This window comes from Salvelinus sp. IW2-2015, linkage group LG1 (assembly GCF_002910315.2).
Source record: "Salvelinus sp. IW2-2015 linkage group LG1, ASM291031v2, whole genome shotgun sequence".
NCBI classification, from domain to species: Eukaryota; Metazoa; Chordata; class Actinopteri; order Salmoniformes; family Salmonidae; genus Salvelinus; species Salvelinus sp. IW2-2015.
This window is the reverse complement of record NC_036838.1, coordinates 39,432,734-39,448,344: the sequence shown is the minus strand read 5'-3', so window position 1 is coordinate 39,448,344 and position 15,611 is coordinate 39,432,734. Positions and strand designations below refer to the sequence as shown.

The following is a 15,611-nucleotide window of genomic DNA, read 5'->3' as shown; positions in this document are numbered from 1 at the left end:
GACCTTGAGAAAAATCCATCCAGGAAGTGGGATTTGTTTATGTTTGTAGTTTTCCATTGACTGCCTATACAGATTGACTTAGGACATTGCACTTCCTATGGCATCCACTAGATGTCAACAGTCTTTAGAAATTGTTTCAGGCTTGTATTCTGAAAAATTAGGGAGTAAGACCACTCTGAATGAGTGGACACTGCAGTGTCCCAGAGGTTTTTCATGCGCACGACCGAGAGCGCGTCTTGTTTCCTTTTTATATTGACGAAGCTTTTGTCCGGTTGAAATATTATTAATTATTATGACTAAAAAAACACCTGAGTATTGATTATAAACATCGTTTGACATGTTTCTACGAACTTTACTGATACTTTTCGGATTTTTCGTCTGCCTGTTGTGACTGCCTTTGAGCCTGTGGATTACTGAACGAAACGCGCGAACAAAACTGAGGTTTTTGGATATAGAGGGACTTTATGTAGAACAAAACAAACATTTATTGAGTAAATGGGAGTCTTGTGAGTGCAACCATAGAAGATCATCAAAGGTAAGTGATTAATTTTATCGCTATTTCTGACTTGTGTAACTCCTCTACTTGGCTGGTACTGTTTAATGATTTGTCTGCTGGGCTCTGTTCTCAGATAATCGCATGGTATGCTTTTGCCGTAAAGCCTTTTGAAATCTGACACCGTGGTTGGATTAACAAGAAGTTCATCTTTTAAACCGATGTATAAACACTTGTATGTTTTATGAACTTTTATAATGAGATTTCTGTTTTTGAATTCGGCGCTCTGCAATTTCACTGGATGTTGGCCAGCTGGGACGCTACCCGTCCCACACCCCCCTAAAGAAGTTAACTAGGGAAATTGTCACTTCTCTTGCGCTTCTGTGCAACAGAGTCAGGGTATATGCAGCAGTTTGGGCCGCCTGGCTCGTTGCGAACTGTGTGAAGACCATTTCTTCCTAACAATGACAGCCAACTTCGCCAAACGGGGGATGATTTAACAAAAGCGCAATCGTTGTACGAATGTACCAACCATAAACATCAATGCCTTTCTTAAAATCAATACACAGAAGATATATAATTTTTAAACCTGCATATTTAGCTAGGCAATATTAACCAGGTGAAATTGTGTCACTTCTCTTGCGTTCATTGCACGCAGTCAGGGTATATGGAACAGTTTGGGCCGCCTGGCTCGTTGCGAACTAATTTGCCAGAATTTTAGTAATTATGACATAACATTGAAGGTTGTGCAATGTAACAGGAATATTTAGACTTATGGATGCCACCCGTTAGATAAAATACGGAACGGTTTCGTATTTCACTGAAAGAATAAATGTTTTGTTTTCGAAATGATAGTGTCTGGATTTGACCATATTAATGACCTAAGGCTTGTATTTCTGTGTGTTTATTATAATTAAGTCTGATTTGATAGAGCAGTCTGACTGAGCGGTGGTAGGCAGCAGCAGGCTCGTAAGCATTCATTCAAACAGCACTTTTCGTGCGTTTTGCCAGCAGCTCTTCGCAATGCTTTAAGCATTGCGCTGTTTATGACTTCAAGCCTATCAACTCCCGAGATTAGGCTGGCAATACTAAAGTACCTATTAGATCATCCAATAGTCAAAGGTATATGAAATACAAATGATATAGAGAGAAATAGTCCTATAATAACTACAGCATAAAAACTTATTCCTGGAATATTGAAGACTCATGTTAAAAAGGAACCACCAGCTTTCATATGTTCTCATGTTCTGAGCATGGAACTTAAACGTTAGCTTTTTTACATGGCACATATTGTACTTTTACTTGATTCTCCAACACTTTGTTTTCTGCATTATTTAACCAAATTGAACATGTTTCATTATTTGAGACTAAATAATTTTATTGATGTATTATATTAAGTTAAAATAAGTGTTCATTGTTCATTCAGTATTGTTGTTAATTGTCATTATTTATATTATATATATATATATATTGGGGCCGATTTATTATAATTGTTTTTTTAAATATATATTTTTTATATATATATATATACTATATTTTTTTAATCGGTATCGGCTTTTTTTTGGTCCTTCCAATAATCGGCATCGGCGTTGAAAAAATCTTAATCCACTATCAACTGTGGACCTTATATAGACATGTGCCTTTTCAAATTCATGTCCAATCAATTGGATTTAAAACACAGGTGGACTCCAATCAAGTTTTTAGAAACATCAAGAGGGTGAACAATGGAGACAGAATGCACCTAAGTTCAATTTCGAGTCTCATAGGGTCTGAATACTTAATTAAATAAGGTATCAGTTTTTATTTGATATTTGCAAAAATTCTTAACCTTCACTTCATTAGGTGTGTAGATGATTGAGTTTTAAAAAAATGATGTAATCAATTTTAGAATACGGCTGTAACGTAAACAAAATGTGGGAAAGTTTAAGGGGTCTGAATACTTTCCGAATGCACTGTAGCTTACTTTGATGTTAAAAAACCAATCAACCCACTGATTGGCATGTGTGCAATTTCTTGTTGCTCATTAGAAAAAAACAGATTTCAGTCTTTGAGGTTGTGTTTCCTGACCGATTCTGCAGAAATACATTTCACTTCCTCAAAATTCCCAGAATATGACTCAAGAAGTCTAATTTTAATGTTTTTGCAAATGTTTTGGTTGCCAATTTTACATCTAAGTGTTTTGCAGTATTTCTGAAGTAAAACCATGTCATGTGTTTGTCTTTATGTTAACAAAGTCATTCTGCTGGGTAGACCTGTCTATGCTATTGGATCGAGCACCATCACCACAACTGCTCACCCATGTTAGTGAGCAAGTGTACATCGTCACATCAAAAACTCCAACTTCATTTACCTGTTGTGACGCACGGATGTTCCAAGCTCCGTTTTAGGCAAGACTGACTTTTTGTAGTCAATTATGACACAAGAATAACTGTTTCTGACTCATATCGATGCCAGATAGGCCGGTTACAAATGTATATTGTTTTTTAAATGTAGTTACTCTTTTAAGGCTATTATATGCTATCATTTCTGTTTAGCATTTATAGGCCCAATCAATCAATGAAATCAGTTTTGAGCTTTCCTTGTCAATTACCTTTTTTTTGAAAAACTAATGCTGCTCCTGAGGTTTGAAAACAACCCTAGTCCCGTCCCTATTCCAGTTGTGTGGCTCCACCTTGCCATTGTAATGGGCCTCGATGGAGGTAGGAGCTATAGTCATTCGCCTGCCATTTCAGTTCTGTTATACTCACAGACATTATTTTAACAGTTTTAGAAACTTGAGTGTTTCCTTTCCAAATCTATTATTATATGCATATCCTAGCTTCTGGGCCTGAGTAGCAGGCAGTTTACTTTGGGCACGCTTTTCATCCGGAGGTGAAAATAGTGCCCCCTACCCTAGTGAGGTTAAAATAAATTCATGTTAGCAGGCAATATTAACTAAATATGCAGGTTTAAAAATATATACTTGTGTATTGATTTTAAGAAAGGCGTTTATGGTTAGGTACACATTGGTGCAACGACAGTGCTTTTTTCGCAAATGCGCTTGTTAAATCACTTGTTTGGCGAAGTAGGCTGTGATTCAATGATAAATAACAGGCACCGCATCGATTATATGCAACGCAGGACAAGCTAGATAAACTAGTAATATCATCAACCATGTGTAGTTAACTAGTAATTATGTTAAGATTGATTGTTTTCTAGAAGATACGTTTAATGCTAGCTAGCACCGTACCTTGGCTCCTGCTGCACTCGCATAACAGGTAGTCAGCCTGCCATGCAGTCTCCTCGTGGAGTGCAATGTAATGTAATCGGCCACGATCGGTGTCCAAAAATGCAGATTACCGATTGTTATGAAAACTTGAAATCGGCCATTCCAATGAATAGGTCGACCTCTAGTTGATAGTACATGTCATGGCTTGGTTTTTGCTCTGAGGTTGAAGGAAGTGTCCGTAGACAGGATTGTGTCGAGGCACAGATCTGGGGAAGGGTACTAGAAAATGTCTGCAGCATTGAAGGTCCCCAAGAACACAGAGGCCTCCATCATTCTTAAATGGAAGCAGTTTGGAACCACCGAGACTCTTCCTAAAGCTGGCCGCCCGTCCAAACTGAGCAATTCGGGGGAAAAGGGCCTTGGGTCAGGGAGATGACCGAGAACCTGATGGTCACTCTGACACAGCTCCAGAGTTCCTCTGTGGGAGAACACGCTTTTATTGTAGAGTGGCCAGACAGATGCCACTCCTCAGTAAAAGGCACGACAGCCCACTTGAAGTTTGCCAAAAGGCACCCAAAGGACTCTCAGACCATGAGGAACAGGATTCTCAGGTCTGATGAAACCAAGACTGAACTATTTGGCCTGAATGCCAAGTGTCACGTCTGGAGGAAACCAGGCACCATCCCTACGCTGAAGCATGGTGGTGGCAGCATCATGCTGTGGCAATGTTTTTCAGCGGCAGGGACTAGGAGACTAGTCAGGATCGATGGAAAGATGAACGAAGCAAAGTACAAAGAGATCCTTGATGAAAACCTGCTCCAGAACACTCAGGACCTCAGACTGGGGCGAAGATTCACCTTCCAACAGGCCAACAACCCTAAGCACACAGGCAAGACAATGCAGAAGTGGCTTCGGGACAAGTCTCTGAATGTCCTTGAGTTGCCCAGCCAGAGCCCGGACTTGAATCTGATCTAACATCTCTGGAGAGACCTGAAAATAGCTGTGCAGCAATGCTCCTCATCCAACCTGACAGAGCTTTAGAGGATCTGCAGAGAAGAATGGGAGACACTCCACAAATATAGGTGTTGCAAGCTTGTAGCGCCATACCCAAGAACACTAGAGGCTGTTGCCAATGGGGCTTCAAAGTACTGAGTAATCAGAAATAATATCAAATCCCCAAATGAGTACATTTACAGTACCAGTCAAAAGTTTGGGCACACCTACTCATTCAAGGGTTTTTCTTTATTTTTTTAACTATTTTCTACATTGTAGAAAAATAGTGAAGACCTCAAAACTATGAAATAACACAAATGGAATACTGTAGTAACAAAAAAAAGTGTTAAATCAAAAGATATTTTAAATTTGAGATTATGTACGTACGTACAGTTGAAGTCAGAAGTTGACGTACACCTTAGCCAAATACATTTAAAAACTCAGTTTTTCACAATTCCTGACATTTAATCCCAGTAAAAATTCCCTGTATTAGGTCAGTTAGGATCACCACTTTATTTTAAGAATGTGAAATGTCAGAATAGAGAGAATTATTTATTTCACATTCACAGTGGGTCAGAAGTTTACATGCTACCAAATATTAATTGAATGTATTGCCTTTAAATTGTTTTACCTGTTTGGGATAGGGGGCAGCATTTTCACTTTTGCATGAAATGCGTGCCCAGAGTAAACTGCCTGCTACTCTGTCCCAGATGCTAATATATGCATATTATTAGTAGTATTGGATAAAAAAACTCTGACGTTTCTAAAACTGTTTGAATGATGTCTGAGTATAACAGAACTCATATGGCAGGCAAAAACCTGAGAAAAATCCAACCAGGTAGTGGGAAATCTGAAGTTTGTAGTTTTTCAAAGCTTGGCCTACCGAATACACAGTGTCTATGGGGTTAAGTTGCACTTCCTAAGGCTTCCACTAGATGTCAAACGTCTTTAGAAATTGTTTCAGGCTTGTCTGACTGTGTGAGATAAAAATGGAGGGTAGGTATGTTGTTAGGAGCCGATGGATCTCGGCAGAGTGTCTCTAGGCTCATATAATCCTGCACTCCGACAGGATTAGCTCTCGTTCCAGTGCTTTGCTACAGACAATGGAATTCTCCGGTTGAACATTATTGATTAGTTTATGTTAAAAACATCCTAAAGATGTATGGAATCAATCGTTTGATATGTTTCTACGACCTGTAACGGAACTTTGAGTTTTAGTGCTCATGAAGATGGTTACTGGGCTGAACACAATAACAACTAGTGGCTATTTGGACATAAATGATGGACTTTATGGAACAAATCAGTCATTTATTGTCAAACTGGATTCCTGGGAGTGCATTCTGATGAAGATCAAAGATAATGAATATTTATCATGTTATTTCTAACTTCTGTTGACTCCAACTTGCGGATATTTCTTTGGCTGATTGGCTCTGAGCGCCGTACTCAGATTATGCTTTTTCCGTAAAGTTTTTTTAAATCTGACACCAGGGTGCATTAAGGAGAAAGTCTATCTTTATTCTGTGAATAACACTTGTATCTTTTATCAATGTTTATTATGAGTATTTCTGGGATTTTGGGCTATCTGCAAAATCACTGGATGTTTTGGAATCAAAACATTACTGCACGTAACGCGCCAATGTAACTGAGATTTTGGAATAAATATGCACATTATCGAACAAACATACATGTATTGTGTAACATGATGTCCTATGAGTGTCATCTGATGAAGATCAAAGGTTAGTGATTAATTGGATCTATATTTCTGCTTTTTGTGACTCCTATCTTTGGCTGGAAAAATGGCTGTGTTTTTTTGACTTGGCTCTGAACTAACATAATCATATGTTGTGCTTTCGCTGTAAAGCCTTGAAATCGGACATGATGGGGTAGATTAACAAGATGTTTATCTTTCATTTGCTGTATTGAGCTTGTTAATGTGTGAAAGTTACATATTTAAAAAATATTTTTGAATTTTCCGCGCTGCCTTTTCAGCGGAATGTTGTCGAGGGGTTCCGCTAGCGGAACGCCTGCGCTAGAAAGGTTAACTTGGGTCAAACATTTTGGGTACCTTCCACAAGCTTCCCACAATAAGTTGGGTGAATTTTGCGCCATTCCTCCTGACAGCGCTGGTGTAACTGAGTCAGGTTTGTAGGCCTCCTTGCTCACACACGCTTTTTAGTTCTGCCCACAAATGTTCTACAGGATTGAGGTCAGGGCTTGTTGATGGCCACTCCAATACCTGACTTGGTTGTCCTTAAGCCATTTTGCCACAACTTTGGAAGTATGCTTGGGGTCAATGTCCATTGTAAGACCAATTTGCGACCAAGCTTTAACTTTCTGACTATGTTTTGAGATGTTGCTTCAATAAACTCACAAATTTTCCTCCCCTCATGATGCCATCTATTTTGTGAGCACCAGTCCTCCTGCAGCAAAGCACCCCCACATCATGATGCTTCCACCCCCGTGCTTCACAGTTGGGATGGTGTTTTCGGCTTGCAAGCGTCCCATTTTTTTCTCCAAACATAATGATGTGTCATTATGGCCAAACAGTTCTATATTTGTGTTCATCAGACCAGAGGACATTTCTCCAAAAAGTACGATCTTCGTCCCCGGTTTTGTCTCACCAGGGGTGATGGTCGGATTCGCGTTTATCGTCGAAGGAATGAGCGTTACACCGAGGCCTGTACTCTGGAGCGGGATCGATTGGAGGTGGAGGTCCGTCATGGTCTGGGGCGGTGTGTCACAGCATCATCAGACTGAGCTTTTTGTCATTGCCGCAATCTTAACGCTGTGCGTTACAGAAAGAAACATCCTCCTCCTCCTCATGTGTACCCTTCCTGCAGGCTCATCCTGACATGGCCCTCCAGCATGACAATGCCACCAGCCATACTGCTCGTTCTGTGCGTGATTTCCTGCAAGACAGGAATGTCAGTGTTCTGCCTGGCCAGCGAAGAGCCTGGATCTCAATCCCATTGAGCACGTCTGGGACCTGTTGGATCAGGGTGAGGGCTAGGCCATTCCCCCCAGAATAACTGGTAACTAGCAGGTGCCTTGGTGGAAGAGTGGGGTAACATCTCACAGCAAGAACGGCAAATCTGGTGCAGTCCATGAAGAGGAGATGCACTGCAGTACTTATTGCAGTACTTATTGCAGTTGGTGGCCACACCAATACTGACTGTACTTTTGATTTTGACCCCCTTTTGTTCTGGGACACATTATTCAATTTCTGTTAGTCACAGTCTGTGGAACTTGTTCTTTATGTCTCAGTTGTTGAATCTTATGTTCATACAAATATTTACACGTTAAGTTTGTGGAAAATAAACAGTGGGAGACATTTCTTTTTTGTTGAGTTTAGCATTAGTTCCTTTCACCTCTATAGTGGCATCTCAGCTTAAGCAAGGCCCAGCTCCACTTGTTTATTAAACTCTCTGGGATATGTGGGACCTTGGCCAAATAGCCAGGGAAAATGKAGAGCGCCAAATTMAAAAAAATGATATAAAATYWAACTTTCATTACATCACACATATAAGATAMCAAATTAAAGCTACACTCGTTGTGAATCCAGCCAACATGTCAGATTTCAAAAAGGCTTCTCGACGAAAGCATAAGATGCTATTATCTGATGATAGCACAACAGTAAACAAAGAGAGTGTAGCATATTTCAACCCTGCAGGCGCAACACAAAACACAGAAATAAAATATAAATCATGCCTTACCTTTGACGAATTTCTTTTGTTGGCACGCCAATATGTCCCATAAACATCACAAATGGTCYTTTTGTTCGATTAATTCCGTCCATATATGTCCAAAATGTCMATTTATTTGGCGCGTTTGATCCAGAAAAAAACAGCTTCCAATTTGCGCAACGTCACTACAAAATATCTCAAAAATTACCTCTAAACTTTGCCAAAACATTTCAAACTACKTTTGTAATACAACTTAAGGTATTTGTAAACGTTAATAATCGATCAAATTGCAGACGGGTCTATCTGTTTTCAATACAGGATGACAACAAACTAACGATATTTTCTAGTCTTGCGCAACTCTCAAACAGTACACATAACGTTACACTGATTCCAGATGGCCGTTCTTCTTCATTGCACAAAGGAATAACCTCAACCTATTTCCAAAGACTGGTGACATCCAGTGGAAGCGGTAGGAACTGCAAACAGGTTGATTAGAAATCAGCAAACAGGTTAGTCCTCGGGGTTTTGCCTGCTACATAAGTTCTGTGATACTCACAGACATGATTCAAACAGTTTTAGAAACTTCAGAGTGTTTTCTATCCAAATCTACTAATAATATGCATATCTTATATTCTGGGGATGAGTAGAAGGAAGTTGAAATTGGGCACGCTATTTATCCAAAAGTGAAAATGCTGCCCCCTATCCTAGAGAAGTTAACAAGCAACACCTCATTTTCACCAAATTTTCTCATTCTGAAAATTAGCCACATACTGTAGTGGGAAAACATTTTTTCACAGATAGTAGTTAGCTAGTTAACATTTCACAGATTGCCAGGGTCCAGTAACAACTAATGCGTTATAACTTGAGGAACGGCAAGGGGTCGTATAACGTTACCAGTTAATACAAKAGTGAATTGGTTAGGTTACTAACATTAGCTCATCTGATGTTGTAACGTTAGCTAGCTAATGTTAGTTGTCTGACTATTAGCCAGCTAATTTTCACACCATAATCTCAATTATTTGATCAGTTAAGTTGGCTAATGTTGCTCAACATTTCTCTGGCTAGCTAACGGATAATTTGATCCAGCTAGCAAGATGCTTAACAATACTTGTTCCACCAGTTTCTCCCTCACCTCAAACTTTCCAAAATTGCCAGTTATTTTTCAGTTACAGCTCATGAAGTACGCTTCATCACCTTCTCACCCCGTCTCTGTGGTCAGGCTTCTCACATACCTCTTCGTTATCGTTCAAGGGATGCGCTGCTGTAAGTTAACTGGCAAACTTCCTTTCCACTCTCCTGCTGTCTTTCCAGAGCGTGCGCTGATGCAGTAACCAGCAAATCGGTTGTCTCTCTCTTCAGTCACATRCTGCATTCTGTTGTGTGAACGATTGTCTGAACCTTGGATACAGMCAGTATTGCTCCAAATGCGCATCACTCGTTCGCATACAGCCCCCCCGCGCCCAAACTTTTCTCATYGGATCTACACGAATCATGAAGGTCACTTATTTTGGATTAAAAATAGTGAATTACATCAAAAGATGACTAGTTTGTATCCCTGCAAAATGCTATGCCATTAAAGCTCAAACTACGCTAAACAGCACTATCACAATAACCATGTCTACTTGGCGGCATAAGAGTGGACATTATGGGCATAGTCATAGTTTGACTGTTTATTGGCCTAACATGCTGACCACACCGCTCACATTGCAAAATAAAAATKTACACATACATGTTATTCAATCATTGACCACACACTCCTCGCGAGCGTCTGCGTGGCCAGGCCCTAAAACAKAAATTGGTTATATTTGTGACGCTCAACGCGCTGCATATCYGGCCTCTCCCATCTCCTCATTGGTTTTTAGGAGCATATACCCACGTGGGTGATTGAAATATGAACTTAGGTCCACACTCCGGTAGGTTGTAGTAATGCTGTAAAGTTGGTTGCCAACCGCCTTATAMAGTTCAAAGAAGAAAAAGACGCCTTAAGGAAGGAGGAGAGATGACGAGAAACAAATTCGGTTAACTGTTTTATCTGTGGATTAATTGTTGGAGTTAAGGACATTGTGCATTTCAGGTAAAATAACAACACAATGTTTAATTGGGCTCCAGAGTGGCGCAGCGGTCTAATGCACTGCATCTCAGTGCAAGAGGCGTCACTACAGTCCCTGGTTCGAATCGAGGCTGAATCACATCTGGCCGTGATTGGGAGTCCCATATGGCAGCACACAATTGGCCCAGCATCGTCCGGGTTTGGCCGTCATTGTAAATAAGAATTTGTTCTTAACTGACTTGGCTAGTTAAATAAAGGTTAAATTTAAAAAAWATATATACCAGGWCAAATTAGCTAGCAAGCTAGCTAAATTGCCATACATGTGTAATGCTTTTTGACCTGTCCCCAAATTAATATAATTGGTTCTGAGTTTGTTTTGATATTTCTACCTGTGTCATGATTGCTTCTGGTGTGGGTGAACAAAATCAACGTTCACGCGCGTCCAGTTCAGTCAGCATGTGGAACGAACTGCAAAAATCACTGAAGCTGGAGACTCATATCTCCCTCACTAGCTTTAAGCACCAGCTGTCAGAGCAGCTCACAGATCACTGCACATAGATGGGCTGTTTACAGATGGGCTATCTACCTCATCCCCATACTGTATTTATTTTTTTATCTTGCTCCTTTGCACCACAGTATCTCTACTTGTACATTCATCTTCTGCACATCTACCATTCCAGTGTTTAATTGCTATATTGTAATTACTTCGCCACCATGGCCTATTTATTGCCTTAACTCCCTTATCTTACGTCATTTGCACACACTGTATATATACACTTTTTTCCCCTACTGTATTATTGACTATGTTTTGATTATTCCATGTGTAACTCTGTGTTGTTGTATGTGTCGAATTGCTATGCTTTATCTTGGTCAGGTCGCAGTTGCAAATGAGAACTTGTTCTTAACTAGCCTACCTGGTTAAATAAAATTGTAAAAAATGTGTCATAAATACCAAAAAAAGCCTCATACAGCAGAACTGAACTGATAAGGGGTATACATTTGATGCACTCTGCATATATATTTTTTTATACAAGCAAGCAGGCCAGATCAGGTTGTGTAATGAACACTACCTACAGTGTGTGTGTGTGTGTGTGTGTGTGTGTGTGTGTAAGAGGCTTAGATGAAAAGTAAATCTGCCCTGACTCATCTATCCCTGACACACCCCCACTCACAATCCGTCTCATTCTCACAGTGTAAAACGGTACAGACTGGCTCAGTGAGGCCACCAAGGGACACAAGATTATAGATATGATTAGAGCGTTTCTGATTATGTAACGAGGACGAAACAACACTCAGCTAGGACCCACAGAGCACAGACAGTGATGTCACTTGTAATATATGTTGCAGTTAAGTTGTCGTTTGGCCACCCAAACAATATCATAATATTATATAACAAAAATCCCTAAGATATGGTGTAAAAATGTGATGCATAGTTAGCAGTTAGAAAAAAGTAATGTCAACAACTAACAGTTAGCTAGCTTGAAATCACAGACTCTGTGAAATGGCCATGTTGTAGCTAACAGTTAACGCTAGCTGCACGAAATCAACCACTTGTTAGCTTGCCAAATGCTGATATTTTGGCTAGCTATGCATTTACCTAGATTGCAGCTAGTGCAATTACTTATATCATTAATTTCCCTACGTTGTCACATAGCTAGTTTCTCTAAACTGTAAGATATCTAGGTTAACTACAGTAGCTTACCTTGCTAGTCGAGCTCGTTGAAAATTTGAGCCACCCAGAAGTGTCGATACAACTCCCAAAACATGACAGAAAATGAGCTTGCTAGCTGAGTAGCAAATGGCTATCTAGTTACGCCCTTTAAGTGAAAACTATAAAATTGCCATATACATTTTTGGAAGGGGAAAATGTGTGCTAATCTTTAAGAACAGGGAATTAAACGCATGCTGAGATCACTTCCCCTTGTTTGCGTTCCATATGCGGGTTGTTATCTGTCCCCGCCGTGGTTTTGAAGTGTCGTCGCGCCAACCACTTTTACTTTCAGCTACATTTGTCTCGACAAAAATGTTTTCAACGWTGCTTCCTTCACTTTCGCTGTTGACCGAAAAACACGTTACATGTTACATTATAATCTAATTTCACAAGTTACATTGTAACAGGCAAGTTTGCAAAGACTTGACTGTTGTTGTCATGCCTCTGCTATGCTCGTCGCGAGAAGCATTCGCGCGTGGGAGGCATGGTGAGAAATATTGCGGCAACAGCTTCTTCTTCTTCTTTGTGTGAATTTCCGGGAGACCAAATGCTGTGTTGCTTATTGTTGCATTCGCAGGTCGGAGTGCGGATTGCACGTTTTGGTCCCCCTCAAAAAAGGGAATGGGAAAATCTTTGAATTGCACCTCCATCTAACCCTGCACCATCTAACCCTTACAAGCATTTCCTAGATCCTCAAGGTTCTCACCAAACTACAGATGTCACAAACAGGAATATTATTTTTCATTTGATCTACCTCTACACTACCCCACTGATCACCCCGTTGAACAGCGCCCTGTTCCAGTGAGCAAGCATGCCACAGTTTGATCCCCGAGCTCAACAAGACAGACAGGGTATTCTCAGTCTCGCAATTGCCACTGGGTCTTACATCTCACCAAACTGCAGGTGTCACAAACACCAGAAATAGTCTTCTTCATTTGATCTACCTCTACACTACTGATCACCCCGTTGAACGGCACCCTGTTCCAGTGAGAAAAGCATGCCACAAGTTGAGCCCCGAGCCAAGTGACGTGAAGTGCTCGCTTCCTCTGGGCGAGGATGCACAAAATAATCTAAACAATTCCAATTCTTAAAACTTTTACAGATTTAACCATTCCCAGTTTGTCCTTTACCCMGCTTGACGCAACATATGCGTTGGCCAAAAAGCAGGAATCCACTCTTTCCAAAAAAAATCACTTCCACTGGTCCAAAATCTTCTCCGGTAGGATTCACAGGGCAAATATTGGAAGTCTCTACCACACCTGTCGCCACAGGTAGGCCCACTTCATCCTGGTCTGGCTCAACCTCAGAGCGCTCACCACTGCCGACCAACTCCATTTTGAGATCCTCAAAGTTCTCAAGAGAGCATGAAGAACTAAAGGTAAGTTTAAATGGTTTGTATTCAGGAGACAAAAGTACATACTCAAGAGTCAAAAGTGTGTACTCAGCAGACCAAGGTCTGAACTTAGCTCCATTCTTACGCTTTTGTGTCATCGCACCTCTTCCAGAAAAAACTTTACATTTTCTAGCTAGCTAGTTATGGTTCCATGCATTTGATTTCTTCAGATTATCTCCATATCTAGCTAACTATCTGGTTGTCTTCAGAGAAAGCTACGAACGAGACTACAGATCCAAACTCACTTCCCTTGTGGCAACCGGGTGTGCCCAAATAAGCGCTGAAGGCTATTCGTTTTTTATGTTTTTTTCTAGTTTTAAATTTGTGTTATGTCATTTATTTAATAATTATGCATTCACAACAAAATGTGTAATTTCGTAAATACCAGCATACGACTGGGTAAAATACAAATTGTTGATACAAAATATATTCCTTTTGATTTAGAAAGTGAAAGCAGCTCTGGATATTCTTTTATGGACAAAAAAATTGCCAAACAATCACATATCAATACCTCCGTTTGATGGTATTTCCCAGTTCAAAACGTGAATGCACCCAACTCGTATTTACAACTTAACAACTGGTAATTACCACTTTCTCACTTGGTTTATGAAGATAAGTGTAACAGTATAACTTTAGTACCGTCCCCTCGCCCGACACGGGCGCGAACCAGGGACCCTCTGCACACATCGACAACAGTCACGCACGAAGCGTCGTTACCCATCACTCCACAAAAAGCCGCGGCCCCTTGCAGAGCAAGGGCAACACTATAAATAGGTTTCAGAGCAAGTGACGTAACTGATTGAAACGCTACTAGCGCGTACCCGCATAACTAGCTAGCCATTTCACATCCGTTACATCACCCCCCTTTCAACCTCCTCCTTTTCCGCAGCACAACCAGTGATCCGGGTCAACACATCAATATAACTTTAGACCGTCCCCTCGCCTCGACACGGGCGCGAACCAGGGACCCTCTGCACACATCAACAACGGTCGCCCACGAAGCATCGTTACCCATTCGCTCCACAAAGGCACGGCCCTTGCAGAGCAAGGGGCAACACTACTAATAGGTTTCAGAGCAAGTGACGTAACTGATTGAAAACGCTACTAGCGCGTACCCGCTAACATAGCTAGCCATTTCACATCCGTACAAAAGCATAAGCTTTTTTATTTCCGCCTTTCAGGTGTCCCCGTTATCCTGAAACACGAATCCAGGTAGGCGCCACATATTCTGTTATAAAATAATAKGTTATAATAGGCTCTTTTCTGTTTGATATCCTTCCTTTCACTGCATTATAAGTGAATCCGACATGTAAAATGTATTTATGCTTACATATGCTTTTGACAGTACAATGTTCAGCGCAGTACTAAAAGGTCAGAGGTCAAACTAAACTCAAGACAACCTGCTCAACAAATACCCCATCTGACCATAGTGTGGCAGCCTGGCACCAAATATTGATTTTAWTGATCATCAGGTTTTCAAATGGGGAAAGAATGTACCCAATGTACTCYGTGTCTACTGTCCAGAGATTGTATGCTGCCCCGGGAAAATGAAAGTTTTTTTCTGTACCGTGGAGGCATCTGGGGTGTGCTATTGGAGTGTCTAACTCATACCTCTATTGATCAGATGCTTCAGTGGCAGTGGTGAACTTAAATTCAGCTACTTCCATGTCGTGGATATGTTTCATTATCACGAACTAGCCCCAAACAAAGTATATGGTCAGCTCATAACAAGCATAATTTATGTAAAGGGAACTTGTATGAGACACAGTAATATAGGCTAGTAGGTATATTATACCAAAAYGGTGTAAGTAATGTAATACTTTAGTAATGTTATGTTAGTTTAGCTAAGTCTGCGAGCGTGTGTTACCTGTGCAGTTCACAGTATTGAGGGCACTAGATGAAGAATTATTAATAGAATAGTCATGCCAGATTGGAATTGCTGCATGACTGTACACACGGATATTTACCAGATCAACAAAAAAATACTAGTTTACTATAGAATACTACAGTACTTACTGTAGAATTCTTTAGTAAACTGTAGTATACTGTAGAATCCTATACTCCACACTGTAGTATCCCT

General features: G+C 40.5%; 1 protein-coding gene across 2 annotated transcripts in view; it reads right to left on the bottom strand.

Annotated features, from left to right (window-relative positions):
* The window catches only part of LOC111967472 (ETS domain-containing protein Elk-4-like), a 32,223-nt gene extending 19,588 nt beyond the window's left edge, over positions 1-12,635 (bottom strand). The window contains exon 1 of one of the 2 annotated variants that reach the window (XM_023992522.2): positions 12,130-12,635. The gene's annotated coding sequence lies outside the window, so the exon portion shown is untranslated. Of the gene's footprint in view, positions 1-8,407; positions 12,037-12,129 lie in introns of those variants that run through there. The other variant, XM_023992529.2, reaches the window with a different exon arrangement.
* Between the last annotated feature and the right edge of the window lie 2,976 nt (positions 12,636-15,611).